Here is a 15,489-nt window from a genome sequence, read left to right on the forward strand (position 1 = left end):
TGATTTGTTTTCTGTCACTATAGATTAGTTTGCATTCTCTATTCTTTAATATATATGAGATAATATAATATATATTATATTTTTCTGGCTTCTCTTCCTCAGCATAATTATTTCTAGATTTGTGTACCTTGTTGCTGCTACCAGTAGCTCATTCCTTTCAACTGATAACGTTTTTGCAATTTCTCACTGTAAACAATTTGTTTAATTATTCACTGTTGATGAGTGTTTGAGTTTTTTATAGTTTTGAGTTATTACACATGCAGCTGCTATGGGCATTCACATCTTTGTGCTTTTATTTGGGGATGAGGGTAAATTCTGATGTGTGAAATGGCTAGATTATATGATTATATATATATATATATATATGCTTAACTTTTAAAGAAATTGCCAAACTGTTATCCAAAGCAGTTGTAACATTTTACATTCTCTGAAAAGTAAATGAGAGCTACAACTTGTTCAGCATGTGGTCTAGTCACTTGTTTTGCCTCTTTCTTCTTCACTTTTACTCTCCTCTTCTCCCCTGGAATGGTATAAAGAAATAAATGTTAAACAGGTCTGACAACATCACTTACCAACTATGACAATATGGACAAATCTCAGTTTCTTCATCCATTCAATGGAATTTATAATGAATACATAGAAATGTTATCTTTTCTCCACTAAACTGCCTTTTCACTTCGTTGAAATTGAATTGTCCATACATGTGTTGGTTTGTCTCTGTTCAATTAATTTCTTTGCCTACAGTTATTCAGTACCACACATCTTGATTACTGTATCTTTAGAAGTCTTGAAATCAGGTATTAATTGTCACACCTTAAGAAAGGGATTTTTCTGACAGCCTGTGTGAAGTTGAATTTCTGTGACTCTATCCTCATTTATTTTCTTATATAGAATTTTCCTCTGTCTTTGTTGCTGCCTTTGTCTTCCTCTATCAAATACAAATTCTTACAACATATTATCAAACATATGTATTTGTGTAATATGTACTATACAGCAAATTTATAAGCAAATGAACATAAAATAATTTTGTTTATTCATTTATTTGCATTTAATCTGCTTTCCTTCCTAGAATGTAATATCCTGAAATAGGGATATTTCAAAATCATAAATCTATACATGCAAGGTGTTCATTGGTTCAGCCTAAAGAGGCAGGATACCTTGAAGCAGTGGTGAAGGGGGTGGTGCAGGGAGGTTAGTGCTTACAGGTCATAGGTGGATTCAAAGATTTTCTGAGTGGCAATTGGTTGAAAGAGATAAACTTTGTCTAAAGACTTGAAGTCAGTAGAAAGAAATGCCTGAGCTAAGATAAGGGAGATTGTGGAGGCCAAGGTTTTTGTTATGTAAATGAAGTTTCCAGGAAGTAGCCTTCATAGAGAATAGAGGGTAAATGTCTCTTTTTAGATCTTAAAAGTGTCAGACTCTCATTTAGTCTCTCCTAGATCTGGGAAAGACCTAGAAATATAAGGTCTTGCTGAATTAATGGAAATTCTTTACAGATGCAAATTTCTCCCACAAGAGAAAACTTTGCAGAGCCATTTCAGAATATGTTAAAGTATATATTTTGGGGTAAAATATTTGTATTTCCCTCAGGGTCTGCTATCTGTCATGCAATGCTATAACAGAGTGAGGTTAAAATCTGGTATCTTATTTCCACGAAGACTCAATTTTGTCAGTCTTATAATCTCTATTTCAATGTTAATTCCTGTCAGTTGTGTCTGAACTTAAAAAAGGAGAATGTATAACAACCTGGAATTAGACTTTTTGCAGCTGCAGGGGTTTCAGTCAAATCTAATAGAAGATGAACCGAAATTGGTCAAATATAATGGAAGATGAACTGGAACAAACAAACAAAAAAACAGAAAAGAAAAAAAGTGATAGCACAATTTACATATAGTTGAGATCTTGGAGTGTGAGGAAAAGTTTTAGAAAACTAACAATAAACCTTTATCTTAAGCTACCAAATCACAAAACAAAACCCCAAACAAGCTCCTTACCCAGAGAATAGAGCCTATGTTGATGATTTGCTCTCCACCTTTGCAGAAGCAGGAAACTCCCTGAAAATGAGTTCTGCGGCAGAATAAACCTCAGATCTCAGCCAAAATACGGAGATTAAGGATCTCTGGAAGGGGATGCTACTAGTCCTCAGCAAGTCATCCAATCAGTCAGAGTAATTAAGAGCTTCTGCTGGTACCAGCCCCAATAGGAGGGTTGCTGCAGGCCAAGAGCCAAACCCCATTTAAAGAATCCCTCTGTGACTACAAAAATGTAAACCAAAAGTTGACTAAGGTATATCTGAATTTAAAGGTTTAATTTGACGAAGTTGAGGAGACACCTGGGAAAAAGAAGCACAAGTCCCAGTAGGATCTGCGCCCTATGCTTTTTTCAGATAGGATTTTGAGAACTTTAATATTTAAAGGGGAAAGAGTGAGCAGGATGGGAAGGAGAAAAGAAAAAAATAAAGGGAGACTGGGTAGGCAATGAGGTAAGTGGTTACATTCTTGTGAGACTCTGATTAGCACTCAGTGAATCTACATTTTACATGTAGAAAGAAAGGAGTGAAGAGAATGGTCAATTATGCATTCATCTTATGCCCATTAAATCTACATGTTACATAAGATGAAGTAAGCATGTGAAATTACAGTTATCTGTTTGAAAACGAAAGGAAGGTAATTTTTTTGTGTGTGACTCAGTTCCAAAACCTAACTTTCCCTTTGGCTTAGTGAATTTGGGATCCTGGAGTTTTATTTTTCTTTCATACGCTAAATAAACATTTTTTGTTGTCCACTAAAAAGATTTTATGAATGATGAAATCCAATGACACAACATCATAAAGGAAAGTAAATTTAGAGCATTTTCTTAATGACAAACTGTCTGAAGCATATTTATGACTCTATTGGGAAAACATATTTTCTTCATCAGGTAATGTATTCTAAATACAAGGTTTTTCACAAGGTTACTGTGCAGTTTAAATGAGATAATACAGGCATAAAGAAGTGCTCTCAGAATTATATGCACTTACCAGAAACTATACTAAGCCTTATAGCTCAAATCATTGTAATGACATTATGAAAGAAACACTATTATCATTTCTATGTATCTCAGATAAGGCAACCGAAATTTATAGAAGTTTAGAAATTTGCCCAGGGCTCTACAGCTAATGATAGGATTCAAAAACAACCTTCTTTTAGTCTGAAATTCACAGGTTTAACTACAGCTCTAGGTTACTGCCCAAATGTGTTGGTTTCCTTTCTACCTTGTCTGCTTTAAACAAAACTGCCTACATATTTAGCATTCAGTAAACTTCTAAGTTTTGCTTTAAAATAAGCAAATATAAGCCATACCTATGCTCTTCTGGTTATTTTTTATAATTAATTTCTAAAGAATGTTTTTGCTGTTTTCATATGGTTTTATGTCTTAGTGCCTATACAGGAAGCAGGGATTTCCTCACGTATTTAAAAAAAATACTGATAACTTTAGGTTCATTGTTCAAATATGTAAATTAAGTTTTCTAGAATTATTACATTTTATAATGCCTAAGTGTTATATGCAACCTTCCTCAGTTGCTTTTCATAATGGTCTATGAAAAGTTTTGACATGTAACTTTCTTCAGTACCAAAGACTGCTCTATGCATTCTTAGGATAGTCTGAAATACTTCAAAGAATTCTCTCCTCAAAAAGGTGATAGTTCAAGACCAATCTTTCCACATAGACCAAAAGAGAATGTCAAAAATTATTTGGGAAGAAAACCGGAGGAATGTAATTTGTAAATGCAGCTTTCAAAGAAATATATGGCAATTACATATCCTAAATTCCACAAAATTGAAAAATATAATGCCCTCTCCTGATGCTACTTTTCTATTATTGGGATTGCTAGGTTTCTGGTACCTTAATTGATTTTTTCATATAATAAAATTGTAAGACAATTGTCTCATTTTTTCTTAGTAATTTGGACTACTTATTTCTGTTTTGATCAGACAATGTTAAAAAGATCATGTTGACCACTAACTACATGTTTGGAGGGTATCTTTTAAATGTTTGGACTGTATTACCCTATTTAATTTAAGGCTCTGGCAATGCAAGCACTCATTTTAGAAAACAATCTACTTGTAAATGAAGGCAAAAATTGTTTTTTTCCTAGTCAATTAGATGTCAGCCAAGGAAAACAGTGAGTAAAATATTATAAATGCTTATCTTTGTGGGGCAATTACTTTGAAAATATGACATTTGCCATTTGTTGATATTGCCAAAAAATTATATTCTAAACAGAAAATAGCCTCATTCATTATCAAACATCATCAGGAAAATCAATAGGCATATAATCACATGGCACCATTCACTTGGGACATATGATTTCAAGAGAAGGAACTTAAAACTCTATGCTAAACACTTAGACATATACTGACAAGTCTGGTGAGACAGTTAAGATTGAAAAATAACTTGTCCCAGAGAGAAAACTTCTGTAATATGAAACTGTTTTGTGGCCCAGATTAGGGGGCCTGAGCTTGAAGGATGGAAGCAAAGAGTAGTTCCTGGTAAAATGTGAAACTGCATCGGCATCTCACACAAACAAACTCAGGTTTCTTGGGTAATTTTCTGTGCAAAGAGTGAGGAATGTACTAAAATTGAAAGATTAAAAGCCCCATGTTAGGTGCTCATTTCTCTGTTGGATGAAACTAAACCCATTCCCCATAAAGGCTAGATGTTACAAGTAAAAGAACTGTGTAAGCATTCGGCTTGAGTCTGGCTGTCTACCAGTATCATGAAGGACCTGGTCCCTTTCCATCCTTGTGCTCTGTTATGCTTGTTCCCTAAGTGCCTTCATACTTTTCTCCCCAGGGTCCCAAATTGTTTACAGAGATTTACAGTATCAGAACTGCAATCAGAGGCAGAAAACCAGAAGCCTGGCTGTAGAAGTGGAATTTAAAGGGTGGGAAAACTTTTCTGCTTATCAGAGAGAGAGGGTATTCTTTTCCAAAAGCCTTTCAGCCAACTTCCTTTCAAGTGTCCTTAAATAGAATTGTATCACATGGCTAGTCCTACCTGCCTAAGCAACTGGGAAGATAAATACGTGTTTTCCCACCCTTACCCTGGAAGCAAGTAAAGAAATCACAGGTTTGGGAATTGTTTTGTCTAATTGGCCAGAATCACTATCTACCACTGTTCTGTCACATGATGTCTCCTTAGCGCTGTAAGAGAAGAGTAAATGATTTGGCTGAGAAAGGTTGCTAGAGGCAAGAGGCAGACATAAAAGAGGAAAATCAAGAGAGGTTAAGGCTGGGGATGCCTATAATTCCAGCACTTTGGGAAGCTGAGGAGGGAAAATTTCTTGAGCTCAGGAGTTCAAGACCAACCTGGGCAAAATGCTGACACCCCAATTTATTAGTCCGTTCTCACACTGCCATAAAGAAATACCTGAGACTGGGTAATTTATAAAGAAAAGATGTTTAATTGGCTCATGATTCCACAGGCTGTACAGGAAGTCATAGCAGCTTCTGCTTCTGGGGAGACCTCAGGGAGCTTTTACTCTTAGCAGAAGGCAAAGTGGGAGCAGGTGCATCTCACTGTTAGAAGCAGGAAGAAGTGGGGGGAGGTGCTACACAGTTTTAAACAACCGGATCTCATGAGAACACTATCACTAGAATAGCACCAAGGGCATGGTGCTGACCCATTCATGAAGGATCCACCCCCATAATCAAATTACCTCCCACCAGTTTCTACCTACAACACTGGGGATTATAATTCAACATGAGATTTTCATGGGGATATAAATCCAAACCATGTCATCTGTCTCTAAAAAAAAATGTGAATATTATCCAGGCCTGGTGGTGCACACCTGTAGTCCCAGCTACTCAGGAAGCTGAGGTGGAAGAATTGCTTGAACCTTGAAGGTCGAGGCTGCAGTGAGCTGAGATTGTGCTACTGCACTTCAGCCTCAGTGACAGAATGAGACCTGTCAAAAAAAAAAAAAAAAAAAAAAAGGAAGAGAGAGAGGTTATAATGAAACTCTATTGTGTATATATGTCACAGTTTCTTTATCCATTTGTCCTTTGGTAGACTCTTAGGTTGATTCCATATCTTGACTATTGTGAATAGTGCTGCAATAAACATGGAGTTAGATTTCTCTTAGACATACTTTTAAAAATTGACATAAAATTGTATGCATTTGTCACATACAATTTTATGTCAATTTTTAAAGGTAAAAATGAAAAGCAAATACATTTTTAAAAAGAGAAACTAAAGGTAGTGATAAAAGGAAATTAGAACAGGTCAAAGCCAGATCAATGCTGTCATAACATCTGAACAGAGAATCTGCCCTGAAGATCAGAATATCAGATAAAAGCAATTTTTTTATTACATATGAGTTCTTTCCATCACCGATATTCCCCCTACCCACCCCCCAAAAAATTTAAATGACTCTGGGCTAATCTTTTGGTATATGGCAAAACAGTCTGTGCACAGAATTCTAAGCTGGTCCCAAAATAACCCATGGCATACACCTTATATATAATCCCCTCCCATAATTAAGTGCGGGTGAGACCTGTGAAAATGATGTGTTTCTCTCTTGTGATTAGGTTACATTGCAAAGGTGAAGAAATTTTGGAGATTCAATAAAGGTCCATATTAGTTGGCTTTTAGTTATTCAACCACAGATTACTTTGCATTGGTTTGACCTAATCTGGGGAGTCCCTTAAAAGAGACTGAAAGGTTACTTTCCTGCAGGGTTCAAGGATGAAAGCAAACAGCCATGTTGTGAACTGCCTGTGCAGAGGGGCAGCCTCTGGAGACTGAGGGTCTCAGTCCTACAGCTGCAAGAAACTGAATTCTACTAATAGGACCCCCTATGAGTGTGGGAGAGGATGCTGAACCTTACATGACCCTACAATTCTGACCAACAGCTTAATTATAACTGTTTAAGATTTTGAGGAAATGATCCACCAAAGCTGTGCCTCAGCTCCTAATCCATAAGCAATTATTGAGAGACAGGAGTAGAGCCAGATGGCAGAATAGAAGGCTTTACTGCTTGTCACCCCCCAAACATATCAATTTAACAACTATCTACACATAGAAAAAGCATCTTCAAATGAGTCAGAAATCAGATCAGCACTCACATTACCTGGTTTTAACTTCATATGGCTGAAAGAGGCACTGAAGAGGTAGGAAAAATAGTCTTGAATCTCAATGTCACTCCTCCCCTGTTCCTTCCCAGCAGCAGTGGCAAGGTATGGAGAGCATTTCTGTGTACTAGAGGAGAGAGAGCACAATTGTGAGGCACTAAACTCAGTGTTGTCCTGTTATCACAGAAAAGAAAACTGAACCAAACTCAATTGATGCCCACCCATGGAGAGAGGATTTAAACCAGCACTGACCAGAGGAAGACCACTGATCCCAGTGGTCTGAACTTGAATTCCCACAAAACTCACCACCATGGGCTAAACTGTTCTGAGTTCCTGACATGGTTTGGCTGTATCCCTACCCAAATCTCATCTTGAATTGTGGCTCCCATAATCCCCATGTGTCATCAAAGGAACCCAGTGGGAGGTAATTGAACCATGGGGATGGATTTTCCCATGCTGTTCTTGTGATAGTGAATAAATCTCATGAGATCCAATGGTTTTGTAAAGGTCAGTTGCCCTGCAAATGCTCTCTTGCCTACCACTATGTAAGACATGCCTTGGCTCCTCCTTCACCTTTGTGATTATTTTATTATTATTGAAAGGGGGAATTACATTACCTGACTTCAAATTATACTACAGAGGTGAGGTGTAGTAACCAAAACAACATGATGCTGGCATAAAAACAGACACATGGACCAATGGAACGGGATAGAGAACCCAGAAACAAATCCACACACCTAGAGTGAACTCATTTTCAACAAAGCTGTCAAGTATATACACTGGGGAAAAGACAGTCTTCTTAATAAATGCTGCTGGGAAAATTGAATATCCATGTGCAAAAGAATGAAACTAAACCCCTATCTCTCTCCATATACAAAAATCAATTAAAATTGCAACGATAAAATCAAAAATCAAACTATAAAACTACTACAAAAATATTGGGGAAACTGTTCAGGATATTGGTCTAGGCAAAAATATCTTGAGTAGTAACAAGCACAAGCAAGCAAAGCAAAAATGGATAAATAGGACCATATCAAGTTATAAAGTTTCTATACAGCAAATGATACAATCAGGAAAGTGAAGCAACAACCCACAGAATGGAAGAGAATATATGCAAACTATCCATATAATGAGGGATGAATAACTAGAAAACATAACGAGTTCAAACAACTGTATGGGAAAAAAATCTAATAATCTGATTAACAAATGGGCAAAAAATCAGAATCAACATTTCTCAAAAGAATACATACAAATAGCAAATTGACATAGGAAAAGGTGCTCAACATCGTTGATCATCAGAAAAATGCAAATCAAAACTGGGATGATCATCTCGCCCCAGTTAAAATGGCTTATATCCAAAAAATAGACAATAACAAATATTGACAAAGATGTGGAGAAAAGGGATACTTTGTACACTGTTGGTTGAATGTAAGTTAGCACAGCCACTATGAAGAAGAGTTTGGAGATCCCTCAAAAAATTAAAAATAGAGCTACCGTATGGTCCAGCAATCCCAGTGCTGAGTATATATCCAAAAGAAGGGAACACCGTACATCAAACAGATATCTGCACTGTCTTTGTTGCTGTAGCACTGTTCACAATAGCCAAGATTTGGAAACAACCTAAGTGTCCATCAGCAGATGAATGGATAAAGAAAATATGGTACATATTCACAGTGGAATATTTTTCAGCCATAAAACAGAATGAGATCCTGTCATTCGCAACAACATGAATGGAACTGGAGATCATCGTGTTAAGTGAAACAGGCCAGGCACAAAAAGACAAACATTACATGTTCTCACTTATTTGCGGTAACAAAAAATTAAAATAATTGAACTCATGGAAATAGAGAATAGAAGGATAGTTACCAGAGGCTGGGAAAGGGAGTGGGGTCTGGAGGGAAGAGTGGGAATGGTTAATAGGTACAAAAGAAAATAGAAAGAGAGTGATTATAGTCAATAATAATTTAATTCTGCATTTAAAAATAACTAAAAGAGTATAATTGGATTGTTTGTAATACAAAGGGTAAACTCTTGAGAGGTTGGACACCCCATTCTCCATGATGGAATTGCATGCATTATATGATTGCATCCATTATCCTTTGCATACCTATATGAAAACATTTCATGTGCACATACTGTATACCCACAAAAATTAAAATAAAAAAGAAACAATTATTGAGAGACAATAACTGAGTGTTGTTTTAAAGTGCTAAATTTATGGTAATTTATAACACAAGAATAGAAAACTAATACCAGATTCTAAAATAATTTTACTTGTTTTTACCCAAACTAATGTGCCTAAGCTTATTTAGGGTTATAAACTATCTTTCTCTTTTTATCTCTCTTTATAAAATATTTTCAGAGAAATATTTATTTAGTATTGTAATTAATCAATGTTCTTCCCTTCTTGTATGTACCCAGCAAATGGTGGGCAGTGCTCTTTTGTTTAATAAAAAAAAAATCAGAGCTCTCACCTACCACTTCTATTTTAAATTAGTAGTTATAAAATAGATGCTGACACCCATTTCCTTTCGCATTGGGATCAACGGTTTAAATAATATTTTACTATTATTAAGGGGACAGCAGTGACTTCTTGAAAGTCAAATACAATATAATATGTAAGTATATATGTAAGTATATAGTTATATAATTACTTCATAGTTATATTTCTTTAAAAGTTGAAGGGAGAAAAATTACCTTATATCTTTTTATTATTTTCTTACATATTGTCCTTTTTAATATAAAATAGAAATTCTAGGGAAATTATAGGAAGAAGGTAAAACTCATTTATCTTGTTCGGAGGTATTAATCAGTTTGCTGTTTACTCAGATGATTGATCAGAAGAATTGCAAATCAGACAAAATACCATTCTCTTCTCACACATTTGAATAGAATCCAATTTATTTAGCACAACCTCATCAAATGAGTACCAGGGAAATTTACTGTTAAATAACTATTAACTTATTGGAAAGACCTTGGATTTTTGGAGCCAATATTCTGACTAAATTCCTTAGCTAGTCTTGGCTCTGACATGCTTCCAACTTGGAAATGACTAGAGATTGTTACCTTTATAAAGAACGTAAAGGATGAGTAGCTCCACTTGCTCCAGGGCACTCAAAGATTTCTTAGAACAGAAACGGAAGAGTTTTTATTCTGATTTCTTTGAGATTTTTTTCAGATTCATAAAATTGTGATAAAAACTGGGTGGGTTACTATGATTCAGCTGATGTGTGGTCTTTGAGTGGAACTCTAGATAACCCTGATGAAAATGGAAAAACCAAAAGGTGGATTATCTTTAAACAGAACCCAACAGTAATCAGCATTACTTAAGGAAAAGGTTAACACACACACAAAAACATGCTCATAACATACCTGCGGACTTTTGACTTTCTAAGTCTCTTTTGAATTTTCTGATGTATTCCCACACTTGCAGCATTTCAGCTTTATGTTGTTTTGTTTTTTCAAGTGGAGTTAAAAAATTTTTCCATTTCAATTGTTGGTTGCCATTACACAGAAAAAAATAATTTTTGTATATTGACCTTGTGTCTTCTGACCTTGCTGTCAATTAGTAGTTCTATGTTTCTTTTTTAGATTCATTGAAATTTTTTTCATGAATAATCATGTCATTTAAGAATAGAGACAGTTAATTTTTGCTTTTTAATATTTATGTCATTTATTATTTTTTCTTGCCCTATTACCCAAGCAAGGTTCTCCAGTGAAATTTAAATGAAGATCAGAATACCAAACATTTTTGCATTGTTCACAATGTTAGGGAAAGGGATTAATATTTCACCATCAAACATGATTAGTTACAGCATTTTCCTAGATGCCACTTATCTGACTGAGGTTCTTCCCTTCTATTTCATGTTTTCTGAGATTCTTCTTAATGAATAATTGCTGTTTTTCTTTTCAAATTTATTTTATATATCTATTGAGATGGTTATTTAATTTTCATCATTTTTCTATTTATCTAAAATATTTAATTGATTTCAAAATCTTAAACTAACCTCAAATTCCTGAGAAAAATTTTACTTATTTTGAGGGATTTCTTTTACAATGATGTGTTTAATTTCTTTATGGTTTAGAATATTTTGCATTCTTAATGATGTTTGCCTCAGGACTTTGGGTCTGCAGCTTTTTTGAAATGCTTTGTTAGGTTTTGTCAATGGCTTATGTTAGCCTCTTAAAGCTAGTTAAGGTGAGTGCTTTTCTGTTCTCTTTTCAGAATTACTTTGTTTAAGATTGGTATTATTTCTGCTATTCATAAATGATAAAATTTAGTATTAAAACTACTTGGTCTAGGAGATTCCTATGTGGAAAATTTTTTATTGTAAGATCAATTGCTTTAATAGATACAGAGCTATTGAGACTTTTTATTTCATCTTGAGAATATTATTTCATTAGAACTTCTGTACTTCTAATTGGTTACATTTGTAGTAACATTATAAAATCTACAGTGATATCCTCATTTTATTACCCATATTGGTAAATTTTGTTTTACCCCTTCATTTATTGACTAGTAAAGAGAAACAAGTTTTGTCTTTGCCAACTTTCTGTATTGCTTGTTTCTATTTTTTAATAATTTATCTACTTACCTTTATTATATTTTTCCTTCTAATTACTTGGAGATTAGCTTTTAATGTTTATATCGCTTATTTCTTTGATTCTAATATAACCATACAAAATTGTCCATTCTCTTCCAAACACTGCTTTTGCTCTGTCTCAAAAAGTTTGAAATCCATCTACATTTGTCTGTCTTGGTGAACATTTCATATGCACCTGAAAAAAAAAGTGTGTAAACTGCCATTTTGAATGTCGTGTTCTATAAATCACAATTAAATTAATGTAGTTGATAGTATCATTAATTTCTCTTATATACTTACTAATATTTTGTCCAGTAATTCTAGTCTGTTAGACAATTGTAACTATATTTGCCTATTTTCCCTTTAGTCAGATGAGACAGGAGCTGAAGTCAGAGAGAATTAAAGCATGTTCTCAACTCACTCTCACTGGAGGAAGACATAGAAAGCTTAAGAATGCAGGCAGAATTCAGGAGCAAAACCAGCCTTCACCTGACAGCTAACAAGGAAATGTGGACATTTGCCCTACAATCATAAGGAAATAAATATGGTCAACTACTTGAATGAGCTTGGAAGTTGATTCTTGCCCTCAGCCTCCAGTAAACATTGTAGTCCTTGTAAAACCTTGATTTTAATATTTTTAGATTGTAAGCAGTAGATCCAGTTGAGTCCACTCAGACTTCTGACCTACAGAAAGTGTGAGATAATACGTTTCTGTTGTTTTAAGCCAGTAGGTTTACAGCAATTTGTTATAGCAACATTGGAAAACTAATAAAGATTTTGATATGGAGAAATTTTAAAAATCTGAAAATTAAGATAATGAAGTAAATTAATGCAAAAACAAAAATGCCTATTCTACTTGGGGTCTTGGAATAAACAGAAGAAAAGAAATACTTTAACAAGATATTACATTATAAAAAAGATAAGACCAAATGGAATATAATATTTTGAAATGCATACAAGACCAAATTAATAAATCAAGAGCTAAACACAAAGAAAATGAAATTTTATCTCCATTAAAATCTTATAACTACTAGTTTAAATAATGCATTCACTGCTTTGAGTTAAACCTTTAATGATATGGCAACTGATGAGAATTACATTACAGTATCTTTGAGATTGCATCTCCTAACATGTAGATGTCAGGAGGCTCTTACTTGTTTAACAGATTATGTTTTGGGCATAGAAAAACCAAAAGGCTCTCTCCAGAACACAACTTGTACTTCTTATTTTCATTTTTTTTTACATATTCAGGCTTTGTCCTAGAGTATTATCCTTTTACAGGTAAGAGTTCATTATCACTTCAATATTACGTTTTCTAATCTAAATACTGGGAAAGAATAGGTACTACCTGGAAGAAAATTTCTACATTGACACAGGAACCCTATATTTTTGCTTAATTGAACTAAATCAAAGTTATTTTCAATTAATTAGTTCTTAGTATGAATGAATATTCTACCATTATGCCAACAGGCAGAACAATTTTGCAGCAGTGCTTTGGGAAAATGAAGAGTGAAGAAAATGGCATTTCTTCTTGCCAGAGGTTGTTTCCATTAAAAATGGCTCACTTTTAGTTTTAAATTGGTTTCATTAATTGAAACATGACTTATTCTTTTAAAAATCAAACAGACTTCTAGAATAACTCCCTTGATAGGCAGAATAGCTAAAGAGCTATGAAAATGGGTGCTGGAGCCAGACTGTACAGGTTTGAATCCTAACTATATGATTATCTGTGTAACAATGGGCTATTCACCTCCTCTTGCTTGTTTCCTCTTATACAAAATGGAGACAATAGTAGCATCTACTTTATAGAGTTGCTGTGAGGATTAAATGAAATAACAGAACATGTAAAGTTAACATAGCATGCTTTCATTAAAATTAATTATTACAATCATTCTTTCAGAAAATTTCCTTTTTTATTTGAATCATCCACCTAAAAACTTATGGTGTAGTCTCATCCAACCCCTTTCAAAAGCTACACTTCATAATTATCACTAATCTTTCAAGTGGCCCGTGCAAGCTGATGAAACTCATTAATCTCTAAACAGAACTAGTTCTTTGTACTTTCTTGCCTTTATAAATGCCTTTGACTCTATCTTCAATTTCCTTCTTTTCTCCACCTACCTGTGTTCTATTCTTATTAGTCTTAAGTTTAAAAAAAAATCTACTTTTCATGAAAGCCTTTCCTAATTCTCTCTCTCTAACCCACATCCTCTCCACATGTGAATTTTATATAGTTACATCAGTTTTTTTCCCCTTTAATTAAATTTTATATTCTTGAAAGAACAGATTTATTTATTTTACTTTACCACATCATCTTAGGCAGTGCTTCCCAACCTTTTGGCACCAGGGACCTCTTTTGTGGAAGACAATTTTTCCAGGGACAGGGTGGTGGGGGGATGGCTTTAGGATGAAACTGTTCCACCTCAGATCATCAGGCATTAGTTAGATTCTCATAAGGAGCCTGCAACCCAGACCCCTTGCAGCATAGTTCACTATAGGGATTGTAGTTTTATGAGAATCTAATGCCACTGCTGATGTGAGAGGAGGCGGATCTCAGACAGCAATGCTTGCTTGCCCCCTGCTACTCACCTCCTGCTATCCCAGCCAGTTCCTAGCTGGTCATGGATCAGTACCCCCTGTGGTTCTGTGGTTGGGAACGCCTGCTCTTAGGTATTTCTTACAGGTGCTAAATTAATAAAAATACATGGTAGAAACTTTCTGATTTCTTATATAAAATGCCTTAGCATTATATGTATGGAAAATGCTATCCACACTGTTTATATATTCTTTGTTGATATCACAATTGCCTTTTAAAATGTCATATTCTCATTAACATCTCAACACTTTCCTCTAGTAATAGTGAAAACAAATCATTGAACTTTGGAAAGTGCACAAAATATTATATATTTTATTTTTGGGTAAGATTAGAAGCGCCAAAAAGCCTATTTCTCCTAAACATCTGGTTGTTTGTGGTCCAGAGTCCATCTCAGAACTATAAGATGAACATTGTTTTCATCACTTTTGGGCCTATTTACTCTATCAACCATCAGTTTATACTCTACAATTTAATGGATATTCCACTAGCAATTAAAATAAATAAAACATGGCTTAGTTAACTGCTTATATTGGGTCTCATATGTCCTTCACATTGCTAGAAAGCATCATTTCCATTTTAGGAAGCTTCTCATTTATAATTTTCCCACCTTGGGTAAAGTCTGAATGGCTATTCAGTTGATACCTTATTCTCCTAATACCTCATTCCTATTGTTAATGAAGTTGAATGTCTAATCTCAGACTTATTTTTAACATAGTCAATGTTGCATCAAAAAATGTTTATAAGAGCAATGGAGGATAAAGTGCCTGCACTCCCAAGTAGAAAATTGTCTCTATTTTATCTATCAGTTTAGCTCCAGAAAATAAGTTAATTGGAAATTGTAAAATCTGTTGTGCGATAAGGTCATCAGCTTTACCTTGTTAATTAAATGACTATAAAATCATAGCTGTGTTAAAATGTTTTATTTACTCATGTCCAATAAAAGTAGACATTTAAAATAATTGAAATGATTGGGCATATTATGTTAAAGGTTTTGGGGAGTTTGACATTCCTCAGCAAATTATTATAGCATATAGTCCGGGTCTTTGTGTCCATATATATATCATATTAAAGTGCACATATTTTTGACCACCTATTATCTGCTGAATGTATGCCAGGGACTGAGAAAACAAAAGAAAATTACATATTTTTCAGAAACTTCCTGTCTAGAAGGGAGGTAAATGAGTGTAAGTATGTG

General features: G+C 34.5%; 1 long non-coding RNA gene across 1 annotated transcript in view; it reads right to left on the reverse strand.

Moving 5' to 3' along the window:
* Window positions 1-271: 271 nt before the first annotated feature.
* Window positions 272-15,489, reverse strand: part of LOC106635170 (uncharacterized) — a 116,516-nt gene continuing 101,298 nt past the window's right edge. Inside the window, exons 2-4 of the long non-coding RNA XR_008619930.2 lie at window positions 7,115-7,242; window positions 5,834-5,950; window positions 272-520 (exon numbers count right to left, since the gene is read on the reverse strand). This is a non-coding gene — a long non-coding RNA (uncharacterized LOC106635170). The remainder of the gene's footprint in view (window positions 521-5,833; window positions 5,951-7,114; window positions 7,243-15,489) is intronic.

This window comes from Pan paniscus, chromosome 8 (assembly GCF_029289425.2).
Source record: "Pan paniscus chromosome 8, NHGRI_mPanPan1-v2.0_pri, whole genome shotgun sequence".
In the NCBI taxonomy this organism is placed as follows: domain Eukaryota; kingdom Metazoa; phylum Chordata; class Mammalia; order Primates; family Hominidae; genus Pan; species Pan paniscus.